The 16,821-nt window shown below is 46.1% G+C and overlaps 1 protein-coding gene across 6 annotated transcripts in view; it reads left to right on the forward strand.

The window, feature by feature from the left end:
- Window positions 1-16,821, forward strand: part of SLC1A3 (solute carrier family 1 member 3) — a 91,477-nt gene that overhangs the window by 45,605 nt on the left and 29,051 nt on the right.

The raw sequence follows: 16,821 nt of genomic DNA on the forward strand, positions 1-16,821 counted from the left end.
TAGTCTCCCCGCCTCCCCCTACCCCCCAATGCCACAGGGACTCCCCCCCCCCCTTTTTTTGTTTTGCTTTTTAGGGCTGCACCTGCAGCATATGGAGGTTCCCATACTAGGGTCAAATTCGAGCTACAGCTGCTGACCTACACCACAGTCACAGCAACGCCAGATCTGAGCCACGTCTGCGACCTACACCACAGTTCACGGCCACGCTGGAGCCTTACCCCGATGAGCAAGGCCAGGAATCGAACCCACAACCTCATGGTTCCTAGTCGGATTCGCTTCCGCTGCACCACGACGGGAACTCCACTTCCCCTTTTCTGACCTCCTTTCTTATATGAAGATGGTGTGATCTTGCTAAAACTCATCTCTGAACCTTTTCCCCATGTTGTTTCTGAAATAAAGGGCAGAATTCCAAGCATGACTTGTATGGCTTCTACTTACCTCTTTCCATCGCATTTCTCACTGCCTTTCCCCCATGTCTGCCTGGATTCTTCTCTTTACCTGAAACCCCACCTTGCCCTCAGCTTTTACTTCGGATGTCACTTGCTGCAGGAAACCTTACCTCCCCATGCTGTGTCATCAGGTGGCTCCATTGTCCTTCTCCACCTCTTCCAGCCAACTCTCAGTTTCATGAGAGCAAGAGACCATTTCGTTTGACCCTCCATCCCTGGGGCTGCAACCATCATTTTTTGAGAGCCCAGAAAGTCTTCCGGTTTACTTTTAGAAAATGTCACAAAACTCTCCATGTTCGTGTAAAAAAAGTGGTGTACGCTTTTATCAAAAGAGGTTGATAAAGGAAGCAAAAGGGGTCAAAGTTCCAAGGTGACCCAGCTCCTCCTGAAACCATTTATTTCACTGCTTCCCTTGAACAGCATCAGACCAGAAAAGCCAGCATTTTGGACTCATGACTCAGAGAAATATTGCACCCTACTGCCAATTTATGCAGTTGGCTTTTTTAAGCAGGCAAAAAGAGCTTTGCTGTGCTTTTCCTGGAAAGATTCACGGATTCAGTCTTCAGTTAATATTTGGTGGCGTGCTTTCTAAAGCCACAGCATGCAATTCTGCCCTAGGACATGAGAGTGTGAGCTGTTTAAAACAGCGAGCATTACATGGAAGTTTTTGATTGCCAGTTAGTTCGCTTCCCTGATAGGCATTTCCGGATGTGAGGAAAGATTTATTTTGGCACCACCAGCTCCAACTGGTATGCGCGTGCGCGCCCCCTCCCCTCCCCCACACTTTCTCCCTCCGTGCTTAAGATCATTTGTCTTCAAAGTTTGGAAATTGAACTTATACTTCAGCAGAATAGCTGGCGCTCGGTAACTTTCAAGGGGAGAAAAGGCATCTTTCCCTCCCCTGGAACTGAGTACAGCAGCTTAAAAATAGAACAATGTGTATTTGGCGTTTTTTCTTTTCATCCTTTGCGTCAATAGCAGGTGTACAGTTACAGACACAAAGAGCTAGATTCACGTCTTCTGCTCGCCTCCAGAGAATTCCCAGAGTTACCCAGGGAGCCAGCACTGGCCTAAAACGTTTAGTAAAAAGCAAGTAACCCAATATAGCTGTGTGTTACTAACGCGGCCCTATCACATGGCTTTATTATTCTTCCCCCGCCACAGTGACTCTAGGAGGCACAGTGGACGAAAACGTCACCAAGAACAATTCTTAGGTACCAGTAAACAATACGAAGTTAAAACCTGGAAAAGTCCGAATAGAGCCACTGGCCCGGCTGCAGTAAATTTCAGGCTTTGGAATGGTGAGCGTGAGGGCACTGACAATCGTAATGCTTCCACTGGAGAGCATAGGTACAGCTTCGTAAACTGAGTGTGAGACGTCAGACTAATTGGCTAGTTTGCCTTTTAATGCATTTTCTGAGCTATACTTCTTATGCTGCTTGATGACCTCTTAGAGGCACTGACCTCACAGGGGCTCTGTGAGTGAATTCCTCGGCCACTTTGCCGCATGTCCGTGGTCAGTAATGACCTTCCTTAACGAATCTGTACGCATGTAAATTTGCAGCGTGGAAGTGGCTTTAGCACATCTCCCGGCAGCTGCTTGCAGTTCTTTCACGTTCCTCCCTGAGGAAATGGTTCATAATAGATTTGAACAGATGCTAGGTGTTTGGCAGCAGAGGGAGGGGGTCCTGGTTTTCAAAATTTGGGATATTTTCATGTCTCATAATTAAAAAAACCTTCCACTGCCTTCGATGTGTTCCAGTGGTCACAGAAATACCTAACCTCTGACTCCACACGTAGCCCTCTCAAGGTCTCCTAACCTATTTATTGGATCTGACGACACCGCTACTAAATCCTTGGCTCTCAGAGTCCAGTCTGGTAACATGCACAGGCAGCTCTGATTTGGCACTAAAATTGCTCCTTCTTCCCAAATGTGCTTTTCCAGTTGTCCCTACAGCAAAGTCAAGCATTGCCAGAGCTCCAGCTTCTAGGTTATGGCCCCACCCCCACCCTAGACCCTGGCCCCCCAGACCCCAGACCCCCTAACCCAGGGCTCTTTTTTTCTTCTGCCATACACACCTTCCTTCTCTCCAGGTCCCCGGAACGTGGAGCCCGCAGCACTGTTCTGTGGGCAGGTGAGCCTAGAGGGCCAGCACTGGGTGGTATTTCTTCTGTGGCTCTGGGCCTGGCACGCAGTAAGTGCTCAATACATTTCTTTCAAATGAGCCAAAAATGGTTCGCTAAGAAAGAAGGAAAAAGTCATGTTTTCTTCTTCTTTTTTTTTTGCTTTCTAGCACCACACCCACGGCATATGGAATTTTCCAGGCTAGGGGTCAAATCAAGCTACAGCTGCTGGCCTACACCACAGCCAGAGACATGCAGGATCCAAGCCGGATCCTTAACCCACTCAGCAAGGCCAGGGATCAAACCTGCATCCTCATGGATGCTAGTTGGGTTCGATACCGCTGAGCCACCATGGGAACTCCCTCACGTTTTCTTCTTAATCTGCTTTAATGTCAGAATCTTCCTCGGGAGGAGATCCTCAGGCCTCTCCAAGGGCTGTTCGGGAGCATAGATTAAACTGTGTGTGCGTCCAGAAAAATCCACAGTGGCGTCGGATAAGCCCGTGGAAATGTCCTCCTGCTTCCGAACGCTCAGCAGTAGGTTAAGGGGCACTTGAGTATCTTGCGTTTTGATTCCCCAGGGATGGCGATCCCACATCCCACCCACCTTCTTTACAGAGTTGATCTCCCTGCTAGAAACAGTGTACATCTCTACTCATCTGGAAGTTAGTCCCCAGGCATTTCAAGAGGCATTTTCCTGTGCTGTGGCCTCCATAAGGCTGTCGATACACTGCTCAGCAAGCTTGGGCTGCACCACTTCTTTTATTTCTCCCGTCAAACCTCGTCTAGCTCTGTGTTTTCACTGGATACGCGGTAAATGGTCCTGACAGCATCTGCCATATGTTTTCATGCTTCATTCCCTTCCTTGTCCTCATTGCTTCTGTGCTCTGAGTCATACACAGTGGCTATTGTCTAGTGGAGGTTGTTGATTCATTCAGCCTTGGGCGCCTCCAGGCAGTGATGCTCGGTGCTGAAGAAGGAAGTCACAGAGCTGTGACACAGGGACTTGGGACCAAGGTCCTTCCTCCACAGAGAGAGGAGATATTTAATTCTGAAAAGGTGAAGAGGGGCCATGTAGTGGTAGGTATAGGACTCTATACACACACATAGCCACATATACATATATATATCATTTATTTGTGATAAAAACCTGTTTGGTTCTTTGGAATACACTCTTTGGAGCTATCAGACTAGTTTTTTTGGTTTTTGTTTGTTTGTTTGTTTGTTTTGTCTTTTTGCCATTTCTTGGGCCGCTCCCGTGGCATATGGAGGTTCCCAGGCTAGGGGTCCAATCGGAGCTGTAGCCACCAGCCTACGCCAGAGCCACAGCAACTCGGGATCCGAGCTGCGTCTGTAACCTACACCACAGCTCGAGGCAACGCCGGATCTTTAACCCACTGAGCAAGGGCAGGGATTGAACCCACAACCTCATGGTTCCTAGTCAGATTCGTTAACCACTGTGCCATGACAGGAACTCCAGTTTTTTTGTTTTTGTTTTTTTTAATTTTTTTTATTATAGTCACTTTACGATGTTCTGTCAATTTCTACTGTACAGCAAAGAAACCCAGTTATACATATATATTCTTTTTCTCACATTATCCTCCATCATGTTCCCTCATAAGTGATTGGATATAGTTCCCTGTGCTATATACAGCAGGACCTCATTGCTTATCTACTCCAAATGCAGTAGTTTGCATCTAATAACCCCAAACTCCCAGTCCATCCCATTCCCTCCCCTCACCCCCTTGGCAACCACAGTCTGTTCTCCATGTCCATGAGTTTGTTTTCTGTAGATAAGTTCATTTGTGCCTTATATTAACTGTTCTCTCTTTTTTTTTTTGTCCTTTTTGCTATTTCTTGGGCCGCTCCTACGGCATATGGAGGTTCCTAGGCTAGGGGTCGAATCGGAGCTGTAGCTGCCAGCCTACACCAGAGCCACAGCAACACAAGATCCGAGCCGCGTCTGCCACCTACACCACAGCTCACGGCAACGCCGGATCGTTAAGCCGCTGAGCAAGGGCAGGGATCGAACCTGCAACCTCATGGTTCCTAGTCAGATTCGTTAACCACTGCGCCACGACGGGAACTCCTGTTCTTTAATTTAAAAAAAAATTTTTTTTGGTCTTTTTAGGGCCACACCTGCAGTATATGAAAATTCCCAGTCTAGGAGTCAAATAGGAGCTATAGCTGCCAGCCTACACCACAGCCACAGGAACACCAGATCCGAGCAACACAGGATCCTTAAAGCACTGAGCAAGGCCAGGAATCGAACCCATGTCCTCGTGATTACTAATCGGATTTGTTATTGTCGAGCCACATTGGGAACTCCCCATTTTTGTCTCACATTAGATTCCAGATATAGGTGATATCACATGGTATTGGTCTTTCTCTTTCTGACTTACTTCACTTAGTAATGAGAGTCTCTAGTTCTATCCATGTTGCTGCAAATGGCATTATTTTCTTTTTTATGGCTGAGTAGTATTCCAGTGTGTGTGGGTGTGGGTGTAAATAAATGTCCATTGACAGATGAATGGCCATTTAGGCTGTTTCCATGTCGGACTAGTTTTTATACCTGTTGCAGCACTGACTTGCTATGGGGGAAGGTTTTGGCATTCAAGGCTTATCAAGGAAGTGGAAATTAAGGTTAGTGATGGTAATAGAAATATTTGTCATCTATGCCAAGTGGGGAACCCGGAGGCGAGCTCAGCTGAGATGTGGCTGTGAGCCTGCTCTCTGTGCACTGGAGGCACTGGACCCGTGGTAGTGATTTACTGCCAGTCTGCAATTCTGCTTCAGTGCTGTAAACATCACGTTCATAGGCCTTTTCTTTGGCTTCCTTGCTGGAGAGTACTCTGTGAAAGGCCCTTCCTTGCTTGTGCATCTCACGTCTGCCCAGAGAGGATCATTTTCTCGGTCTTGGCCCATGTCATCTGTAGCCAGTTTCAGAGATCGTGTCGCCTGTGTTACTGCATCCCCTTTCAGCTGATTTGCGACTTCCTAAGGCATGCTCACTGCAGCTCGTCAGTGTTCCTGGACCCTGAATAAACAATGAAAACCATTTTACTCTCTATGTTAGAATAAAAAACCCCATCTGCTAAAAAAGCTCTTGACTTTCCAAGACTGGGACAACTCTTCACTGGTTTCAAATCGGTGTACGAACACAAAGCTTTAAACTGCTTTGCAGAGGCCATGGGGAAATGTTCGATCGGTCCCAGCCTCACCACTAACTAGTGGTGTCATTTTGTGCATTACTGAGCCCCTTGGTTTCTTGGACTCGTTCTCCTTAGCCACGACCTAGCCCTAGTTTGAAGCATTTAATTTTGGCTTTTTGATAACAGACTTGGTTTCCAAGGGTGTTAGCAGATTCCCCGGGGGATTATGTTCTCTACAATCAAGCTTCCATAGCATTAAGATGTGTGCAAATTAGAGACAGTGCTACATGGTTTACTTAGTCTGGGACAGAGCCAGGTACATGGTAATGCCTCGAAAATTGGCTAGCATGTGATTTATATCCGAAGCTGAAAATGTACGAGAACACTGATGTTGCCATTCAGGTCGTGTTTCCTCTCTTCTACCTTCAAGAGGCAAAATGATGCTCTTGAGTGCAGCTTTATTCTTTGACTGGTCATTGCCTTTTAAAATTTCACCTGCGTAATAATTGCTAGCAGTTGTTGAGTATAGAAGACCTGTTGGGCATTGAATATGTGTTATTCCTTCTGCAGGGTTGTTATTATTGTCCCTATTTTCAGACAAGGAAACTTCCCAAGGTGTCCCTGCCAGCAAGTGGTGGAACGTCTGTTCACAGTTAGATTTATTTGTCACAAAAACCCCCTCCCTGTAGTGCCATGCAACCACCTATGTGGTGTGACCACTAGATTTGTAACTGGATTGATTGGTAATGCTAAAGTGTGTTCGTTACCTTAATTTTGTGGTCCATGAAAAAGTCTTTCCAGCACATGAGCTAAATATTCTCCACAATTTGCCCATACGTGCGCACTTCACTTCTGATGTCATGGGGGGTTGATCATTTAATCATTTGGTGAGAAGATGACTCATCTACTCAACTCATCTACTCGAGAGTAGGAACTATTATTTGTCCATTTGCATCTCAGCCCGAATTACACTGATGAGTTACAGTAGAAGTTACATGAATAACTCATTGCTTTGTGCATTGAGTACAATTGCTTCATTATTCTCACCTGCTTATGTTGCGACTTGATGGGTCATTCCATCATTTGTTCAACAAAATATCTATTGAGTCCCTGTTAAGGTAGCCACTAGAAGTATGTGATAAATACAGACTGTCTTGTATATTTAGAATTGAAGAACTATCACCTGGAAAACCACAAGCTCCCTGCAGAAGGAGCAAAAATGAAGGTAAATTAAAGGCATACATTTTTAAATAATGGACTTTTTAAATAATCAATGTAACAATCCAGAGTTGTTTGCCAGCGAATTATTCAATGAACTTCCCTGAAGCCTAAAATGATTATGATGCTATTTCTTTCTCTTATGAATAACTTAGTTGTATTAATCCTTGATATATTTACATCTCTACCCAAATGATATGACATGCCCATTTAATAAAGATATTTATCAATGTGTCATTTTCAAGATGGATACTATTGATGCTTTTATGAAGCGTTATTTCCTAAAGTTACAAAGTCAGATTTATTATAGTCTCACAGAGCATCTTGTAAGAGTTTCCTATATTTAAAAATACGCCCTTCCTATAATAACATTTGGCTGTGGAGTTCCTAATACGATTTATTTTGGTTATTCTTAAAATTCAGGGTCCTCTGTAAAACCTTTGACAATAAAATAGAAGCTAATGAAACAGCGAAGTAGACTTGAAACTGAATACTTAGACCTAATGAGTGCTTAAGACAGTCTGGAAAGATACCTAGTAAAGTACCCTAGTGTACTTAAAAAAGCTCTTGTCCTGTTTCATATTTTTATCAACAACCTAAAGACCTAGAAGGCACCTCCATTGTGTTTTCAGATGATAAGTGCCCCCAAAGAATGGCTTTTACCCCATATGCTTATACGCACGATTCAAAATGACTTCAATAGGCTGCAAAGCTGGATGGAAACCAACAAGACGAAGTGGAGCGGGGGGATAAATGCACATTTCTGCTTTTAGATTTCAAAGGCAGTTGTGCAATCACAGGATAGGGAGCAACTGAGCTTGGCAGCTGTTCATGTGACTAAAAGCTTAATGTGAACCAACAGTAGGATGTGGTGGTTAGAAAAGAACGAATATAGCCGTGTGCTTCCTCAGTAGAATTATTAATAGTTCACTGTACTCTGCAGCATCAGGAGTATTTGTTTAGTACCGAGTATGTTCGGGAGCACATTTGACGAAGCAGAGGAGCCACTAAGAGGGTGAGGAATCCCATCCAAGACACATTTGTCGGACTCCTGTTTGGGGCAGGTGCTGTGCGAAGTGGCGTGTAGAGTAAAGATGTGCAGAGATACTGCCGGTCTGTAGCCGCGAGGAGTTGAAAATGTTCATGGAGAGCCCAACAGGTTACACACGTGACTGTAAAACCAAGTTGGCTATGAAGCTCAGGAGCACACACACAAAAAAAATGCTGTGAGAATTCAGGGAGCTGGAAGTGGGATTTCCACAGGAAATGAGGATGAGAGCAAAGGAAGCCTTAAAAGCGAAGACACAGAGACAGGAAAGTTCAAGGTATGTCTAGGGAATACTGAGTCAGCTAGGTTGCCTGGAAGAATTGGATAAACCCTTAGGAAGTGAAGCTGAGCAAAGGAGGTTTGGCTCAGAGCATGAGGGCCCTGACAGGTGGGCAGTGGGAAAGATTACAGGTCGGTGAACATCTGAAAATCATCATTCATGGCGATCAGTTGGAGAAATGATGTGTATTTAGTCTGGAGAAAAGAAGACCAAGGTCCCTCTGATAAGTGTGGACCAGATTTGCTCTGTGTTCTTCCAGAAGCAAAAATTTATCTCAGGAGAAAGGAGTTAAAATACACACACACACACACACACACACTTCAGTTCTTTCTAAGCACCTTGTTTTGTTTTCTAATTTTTTTTATTTTATGGCCACACTTGCAGCATGTGGAAGTTTCTAGGCCAGAGATTGAGTGGGAACCACAGCTGCAGCACCACGGGATCCTTTTTAACTCACTGCACTAGGCCAGGAAATTGAACCCATGCCTCTGCAGCAACCCAAGCCACTGCAATCAGATTCTTAACCCACTGCACCACAGCAGGAACTCCTAGGCACCACCTTTTAAAAATTCGAAGCTGCCCAACCTTTACTATAACTCATCAGTGTAATTCGGGCTGAGATGCAAATGGACAAAGAATAGTTCCTACTCTCAAGTAGATGAGTCATCTTCTCACCAAATGATTAAACGATAAACACCCATGACATCAGAAGTGAAGTGCACACGTATGGGCAAATTGTGGAGAATATTTAGTTTGTGTGCTGGAAAGACTTTTTCATGGACCACAAAATTAAGGTAACGAACACACTTTAGCATTACCAATCAATCCAGTTACAATCTAGCCTAGGAGGTAGCGAGTGCCCTCCTGGACAGGCTCAGAGAAAGTTTGACAGCTGACACTCTGGAGGGTACAGGGTAGAGGAGATGCTGCAGCTTCACCAGGAGACATGGGTGTTCTGAAATCACCCAAGGTCCTTGCAGTGTTCAGTCACCCATGGTTGAGGTTTCTTTTTTTCTTTGTTCATTTAGGATATCCATCCGCATATCAACTTTTGAATAAAGCCGTCATGTCATGACTCTCCAACTGAGTAAGATATCAGACTAAGTCTAGCGCAGGCTGCTCACTGCTTTGACAGAAGCCAGTCATCACCATGGCTTTACTTTTCAACACGTGCACCACAACTTTTTTTTTACTATGATACTTGGCATCCTTTCAAATATGAATTTAAACAGACTTTTGTCAGAATTCCCCATTAGGCAAATCAAATGCAAAGCAAGAGTTGATGCAAGTTCGGTGCAAAGAAGACTTTATCTCTAGGGCAGTCGGTGTAGGGATTAAATACACAGTGGGTTCTGGGGGCGGAAAGACTTGAGTTCAGATGCCGCCAGGAGCCACTTACTAGCTGTGTGTCCTGAATTTATGATTTTGCCTTCCTGTTTCCTAATCGGGAAATGGCATTTGTTAAATCCCAACCATGGAAGTTGTTTGGGAGGATTAAATCCGATGACGTGCTTAGCATGTGCCTAGAAATATAGGGTTTAATTTTGCTTCCTGAGAGCTCATATTTTACAGCGGTGTTCCAAGGAGTCTTTCAGACCTAGAAATATTTTTTTTTTAAAAAAGGCAAAAAACCCCCACCATCATCATGGTTAAGATGCGTGCCATATATTGTTCGAAGCCATCACAGGCTGCATTTATTTAATCCTCAGAACAAGCCCATGATGTAAATACTATTATTATTCCTTATTTACCGAGACCCTGAGAGGTGACATCTCTTGACCAGTCACAGGCTAGTAAGTGAGAGATCCAGGATTCAAACCAAGCAAACTCTACTGTCTATTACAACCATTTCCCTCCACTACCTCCCAACACATTTCCCTGTTTCCTCCCCATTCCGAACCACATCACTGTGCTGGATAATTTTCTGTATTGCATTTGTTCAGGGCAGTTTGTTTTTGGAGTTCCCATTCGTGGCTCAGTGGTTAGCAAATCTGACTAGGAACCATGAGGTTGCGGGTTCGATCCCTGCCCTTGCTCAGTGGGTTAAGGATCCGGCGTTGCTGTGAGCTGTGTTGTAGGTTGCAGACGTTGCTCGGATCCCGCGTTGCTGTGGCTCTAGTGCAGGCCGGCGGCTGCAGCTCCGATTAGACCCCTACCCTGGGAACCTCCATGTGCCTCGGGAGCGGCCCAAGAAATGGCAAAAAAGACAAACAAAACAAAAATAGTCTGTTTTTAAGTCTTACTTATTGCTAAATACACAAGGGCCCTGATGATCGTGTCTTTGGCCAAAGCATTGAAAAGGTCCTTAAAGAAAGTTGAATGAATACGTGAGAAAATTTTAATTATAGAAGCAATTCATATAGCCACTTTTTCAAAAGCAGTAAATTGCCCTTAATATCACTTTACCACCTTACTGCCTCTTTCCATTATTCGTGATGGGGCTGTCGCAGTCCTTCGAATTAGTCATTTGAAATCAGTGTTTTGTACCTGCTTTGCTTTACCTTATTTATAAAATCTTTTATCCCATCCTCTTTTTTAACAGCAATGTCCCCTGTTCATCTGCTCTTTCTCTCTCCTCTGCCTTTTAGTGTGACCAGATTTTACCCAAATAGTCTCATTCACTAGTTATGGTTTTTCCCCAGACACTGACAACTGCACAGTTACCCACCCTATCCCCAAAGTCCAAGTTAAAGAGTAATATTACTGGAGTACCCGTCATGGCGCATCGGAAACGAATCCAACTAGGAACCATGAGGTTTCGGGGTTGATCCCTGGCCTCGCTCAGCAGATCAAGGATCTGGTATTGCTGTGAGCTGTGGTGTAGGTCGCAGATGTGGCTCGGATCCCACGTTGCTGTGGCTGTGGTGTAGGCTGGCGGCTACAGCTCTGATTCGACCCCTAGCCTGGGAACCTCCATATGCCGTGGGTGTGGCCCTAAAAAAACAGAAAGACAAAAAAAGAAGAAGAATATTACCAATCCAACCCATGTAATATCAGCCTCAAATCAACCAAACATCATTTCCACGTCTTTTCTTTGACATCCACTTAGAAGACTGAAGTCTATTCAGGATATGTGAAGTTTGACACAAGGGCCTGCCCAGAATGTCCTGTGGAGAATTTGGGGCAATTGAAAAAAAAAAAAAAAAATCAAAATATGCACCTGATGTTACAAAACTAAAGTTGAATTTGTGGAAACAAGCCGTAAAGGGTTGCTTCACTTCTTGTGGAATATATCAGGAATAATTCAGTCCCATGGTCGCCCTTGGCCTGGGGGCAAAAAAAATGCAGCTTTTCCTGTTCCAGGGAAAGAATGTTCTCTGAGTTAGGCTTAAGGCAGAGATGAGGGAAGGCAAGCAGTTCCAGAGCTTACAGTCTTTTTCACTCTGTGAGGTGATAGTGTTTTATTGTTTGAGTCAGGTCGTTGGGAGCATAATCTCCCAGTCCTTGGGTGCGACTATTCCTTTATAGATTAGATAAGAACAATTGATGAACTTTTAAATGCTGAGAAAACGAATCAGGACTGAAGGGGGGTGGGGTGGGTTGGCCACAGCCCAAGAAATATGTTGACTGAGATAAAAGCACCTTCTGAACCTTTTCTCCATTCCATACGTCTCTGCTTTTAAGTCTCCCTTTCTTTCTCCTTCTCTTTTCTCTCTCCTCTTATCTGTCATTCCCTCAACTCTCTTATCTCCACAATCTTCTCTTCCCCTTTTCCTCAACCCCCACCTCCGTCCCCAAAGACCTAATTTTGCACCCTCTCAAAACTGGTCAAAACATGGACTTAAATTTTTCGAAATTATTTTTTTTAATATCATCGGTAAGATTCTACATTCTGAATGTACTTCAGAAAATAGCTGAGGTGAACACACTTCATGCTTGTTTTTTGTTTTTTGGGTTTTTTTTTTTAATTTTTAAGAAATCCACCTTTTAAAAATATCTTCATTTCTGTGTCCGGTCACAGACTTCACCTCAGTTCTTTTCAGGGTTCTCAGGTAGGGTATGGTTCCAGAATCTTCTGATGAGGAATTGGCGGGGTCGGGGTGGACCCTGGGTCACATGGTGTGTATGCCTCCGTTGGCCCCAGGAATCTCCGCTGCTGTCCAGCCTCATGTCAAGGCCTGGAGTCACACTTCTGCTTCAACTGTTCTGGGAATCGGGGCCAGATGGATTTGGGTTTTAATGTCCATATGTTGCTTTCAGTTTCTGTCAGGCTTTCAATTCCTTTTCTGCTGTGAGGGACAGGCCTTCCCTGAGAAGAAAGAGCACCCCTTGAGTCTGACATGTTTTGCAGTCAACGGGTGACCTCCTTTGATTCACTTGGGGCAAGTCTGGCCCAGGGGTAGAACTCAGTCCCATTCAGCATCCTGCCAGTTAGAAAACGTGCTGTCTTGGTCACCATCTTCTTAAGAAGGTCGCACGGGCCCAGAACATAAAGGTCGTTTCCGGAGCAGTTAGCCAACCCCGAGTAAAGAGGGCTGTTGGCGAAATTGTGGAGCTGCTCATCCGGTGGGTGGTTATAAATCATGATTCTTCAGGCAAAAGGAGCAGAGGGGGCTGGAGCCTCTGGCCCTCAAAGAACTTCCTCTCATTAAACCAGAGCCATTTGCTGCTCCCTGCGCGCCCTTTGGGCTGTGAGCAAAGTCACCTACTTTCCCCATCCACGCTGGCGCTCCTGGCGGGGGTGCTGCTGGAGGGTCCGCCGCCTGTGGGTGCATCTCTCCACACCCTAGAGGCTTCTTTGCAAAGCCAGGCTCCCCAGGTAGAACCAAGAGCGGCTCCGATGGGCCCCTGGCCCCCGCTGCCCATCCCACGCTTTTCCTTTCAGCTGGGTTTCTAAGTCTTGGCGAGAAGACAGTCATTCCTTTGTGCTCGGCGGCTACAATGAGGTAACCAAAGAAAGGGTCTTGGTCTGAGGCTGTCAGCTGTTACTAATCACTACTCCCCAGCTCGTCCTGGGTCCCGCTCGCCTCTCCCTCTTGCTCTGCTTAGCACACATAAAGAAGATGAATTACTCCCTGGTTCCTCTTCAAAAAAGCATATTGTGCGGCACATTCCAATACCGTGAGCGCAGACGGGCCAGCGTGCAGAGTAACGGGGTGTCTAAATCACCTCTCCGTGGGCCTCGCACGGGCGGCAGCGGGGGCCCATGAGAAGTGGATCTCGGAGCCGGCCCTTGGCAGAGTTTCCCGAGATGCTGCTGAGAAAGACGGATGGGATGGGTTGATTGGCTGCTGGAGACCAGTGTAGAGAAGACCAAACTTGACCTCACAGACGGTTCCCCAGGGGAAGCAGTCTCTCCCCGCCCGTCCCCCACCCCCATCATCCCCCCCAGCCGCCAAGGTGAAGGAGAAGGGTCTGGAAGCTCTTGGATGTGAGAGGGAGCAGCAGTCAAAGTTGAGCCTCAGGAGTTCCCATCGTGGCACAGTGGTTAATGAATCCGACTAGGAACCATGAGGTTGCAGGTTCGATCCCTGGCCTTGCTCAGTGGGTTAAGGAACCGGCGTTGCTGTGAGCTGTGGTGTAGGTTACAGACATGGCTCGGATCCTGCGTTGCTGTGGCTCTGGCGTAGGCTGGTGGCTACAGCTCCGATTGCACCCCTAGCCTAGGAACCTCCATATGCCACGGGAGCGGCCCAAGAAATAGCAAAAAGACCAAAAAACAAAGTTGAGCCTCAGATTCCTCTCCCTGCGCCCCTCTGTGGAAGGTCCTTTTCAAGGATGCCAGGGAAAAGGAGGTGCCTCAGTCCTATCAGAGTGGGAATTGATGATAGGACTTTTTCTGCCACTGATGATAATGTCTGCTCTGCTGATTCTTCTATGTAACAGTCTTTCGAAAGAGAGTGTTTGCCTTTTACCTTTCCACACCTCGTTCTGCCAGTGAACTCTTGAGCTTAAGAAAAGACTTGCGTTGACCAGTCGTAAGGGTCTCATTAAAACATCAACTGGCCTGACAAATTATCTGCCATCACAAGCAGTAAATTTGTAAGGAAGCTTCCTTGTCACACTCATGCAATAGAACCTCATAAAACTAAGTGGTGTTATAGGCGAATGAAATGCCAAGTTTTGTGGTCCTATGAACAGCTACAATGGGAAGGAAACGTTGGCCAGGGTGAAAACCCATGTGCGAATACTTGCGATGTCATGACCATGAATTCCACACAGTGGTTCCCAGCTCTTTTATGAAGATAGTTTAACTCTTCCCTAAGAATCACAGATTCAAATAAAAGCCTTCCTTGCTCAAATTTCCATGACACAAACCTTTTCTAAACGTCTTCCTTCACTGCAATGTCTAGCATTTCTGTTGAGTTGACCAGATACCAGAGATCCGCACCCTCGGTTCCTTCGTCTCCACTAGCGAGAGGGATAAGGTCTTGGGTGTGGTGGGTGGGCAGTCAGGGTGATCAGAGGCAAGACGACAGGAAGGGAGCACCATAGCTCGTGGTTCCTTTTTAAAGCCAATACTGGAAAAATAAAAAACAAACCAAAAAAACAAACCAAGAAAAACCACAGAGTTCCCATCATGGCATAGCGGAAAGGAATCCAACTAGGAACCATGAGGTTATGGGTTCGATCCCTGGCCTCGCTCAGTGGGTTAAGGATCCAGCGTTGCCGTGAGCTGTGGTGTAGGTCGCAGACACGGCTCGGATCCCGCATTGCGGTGGCTCTGGTGTAGGCCAGCGGCTACAGCTCCGATTAGACCCCTAGCCTGGGAACCTCCACATGCCGTGGGGGCGGCCCTAAAAAGACGAAACACACACAAAAAAGCCTCTACTGGGAGTTCCCACTGTGGCTCAGCAGGTTAGGAACCCAACTAGTATCCATGAGGATGCAGGTTTGATCCCTGATCTCACTCAGTGAGTTAAGGATCCCATGGATCCCATGTTGCAGAGAGCTGTGGTGTAGGCTGACAGCAGCATCTCCGATTTGTCCCCTAGTCCGGAGAGCTCCGTATGCGGCAGCTGTGGCCCTAAAAAGAAAATAAATAAATGAATGAGTAAATAAATAAATAAAGCCTGTGATGTTAACCGAATGGGGTATATACCAGGATTTGTAAACGTTTTAAAATCAGCATCTATAAATATGATATAAAAGTATTTTAGGCCGCGACCTGGCCACACACAGCTAAAAACAGTTTCACGAAACAGCATACAGTACTTGCCTTGACCCCATGTGGTATATAGTCTGTCGTTTTCTGTTCTCCCTTCATTAGCATAAAAATACTAGTCATGACCCAGTAAATGGATCTCATGACCTTTATCGTCAGCTCTGCCTCTCGGAGTCCCTTCTTTACGTTGAGTTTTCCATTTATTTGCTCATTTTTCTGTTAACATGGGAACAGATGGGATTCTGGCAATTACTTACACAGGCTCGTCTGCAAGAGCGAGTCCTGTTAAAGAGGGAGAAATAGGAGTTCCTCTTGTGCCTCTGGGTTAAGGCCCTGGCGTTGTCACTGCTGCAGCTTAGGTTGGTGCCAAGCTGCGGGCTCCATCTCGATCCTTCGCCCATGCACGGCACTCCACCCCCCCCCCCTTAAAAAAAAGAGCAGGGAAAAGAATAAAGAAGTTGGGCAGGGAGGGACAGGAAAGAGAGAGGGCCACCCCTGCGGCGAGGCAAAGTTAAGCGGGTCTCTGCCTCTGCCACCCTCTCTGAGGACCTCCCAGCTCTGGAAATAAAGGCCCAGGCCATGCTGGGTTACACACTCCCCCGCAAAGTCTGTCTCTGCTTCTTCAAGATAGAAGGGACCTCACTCTTGGATTATTTAGGGGAAGGGCAGTCAAAATGCGCGAGCCTGTGTTTCAGAGTGTTTTAAAGGCAAGCAACTTGAGCGCTTGTCCTTCAGGGAGGAACTCAGGCTAAATGTTTTTTAAAAGTCTCTGGCCTCCTGCCAGCGTATTAACAGCAACAGTGGTAAGAATGACTATTTGACAAGTTATTTATTGGCTGCCTTCCTGTGAAGACACTGTTCTAGGCAAGGCGGCTGCGTCAATGAATAAAGCAGACGGTTCTGCTCTTAGAACTAAAACTCGAGTAGAGAGGGTTGTATAAGGAGCAGAACTAGCATTTACCAAGGGCCTGCTTTGTATGGTTTCTTCTTTTTTCTATTTTTTTCTTTTGGCTGCATCCACAGAACATGGAGTTTTCCAGGCCAGGAATAAAATCTGTGCCTCAGCAGCAACCAGAGCCACCGCAGAGACAATGCCGGATCCCAACCCCACTGCACCACATGGGTTAAGAAGTCTGTATGGCTTCTTTCTTGTCTTTTTGCCTTTTCTAGGGCTGCCCCCGCGGCATATGGAGATTTCCAGGCTAGGGGTCAAATTGGAGCTATAGCCGCCAGCCTACACTACAGCCACAGCGGGATCCCAGCCACATCTGCGACCTACACCACAGCTCACGGCAACGCCGGATCCTTAACCCACTGAGCGAGGCCAGGGACCGAACCTGCAACCTCATGGTCCCTAGTCGGATTCGTTAACCACTGCGCCATGATGAGAACTCCCCTGTATGGCTGCCTTATGTAAGTTTCCCCTCAATTTGCAATATAGGTATT

This window comes from Sus scrofa, chromosome 16, assembly GCF_054392235.1.
Source record: "Sus scrofa isolate SSC_HxYL_T2T_F1_AM1 chromosome 16, Sscrofa_HxYL_maternal_Yorkshire_Landrace_v2.0, whole genome shotgun sequence".
In the NCBI taxonomy this organism is placed as follows: domain Eukaryota; kingdom Metazoa; phylum Chordata; class Mammalia; order Artiodactyla; family Suidae; genus Sus; species Sus scrofa.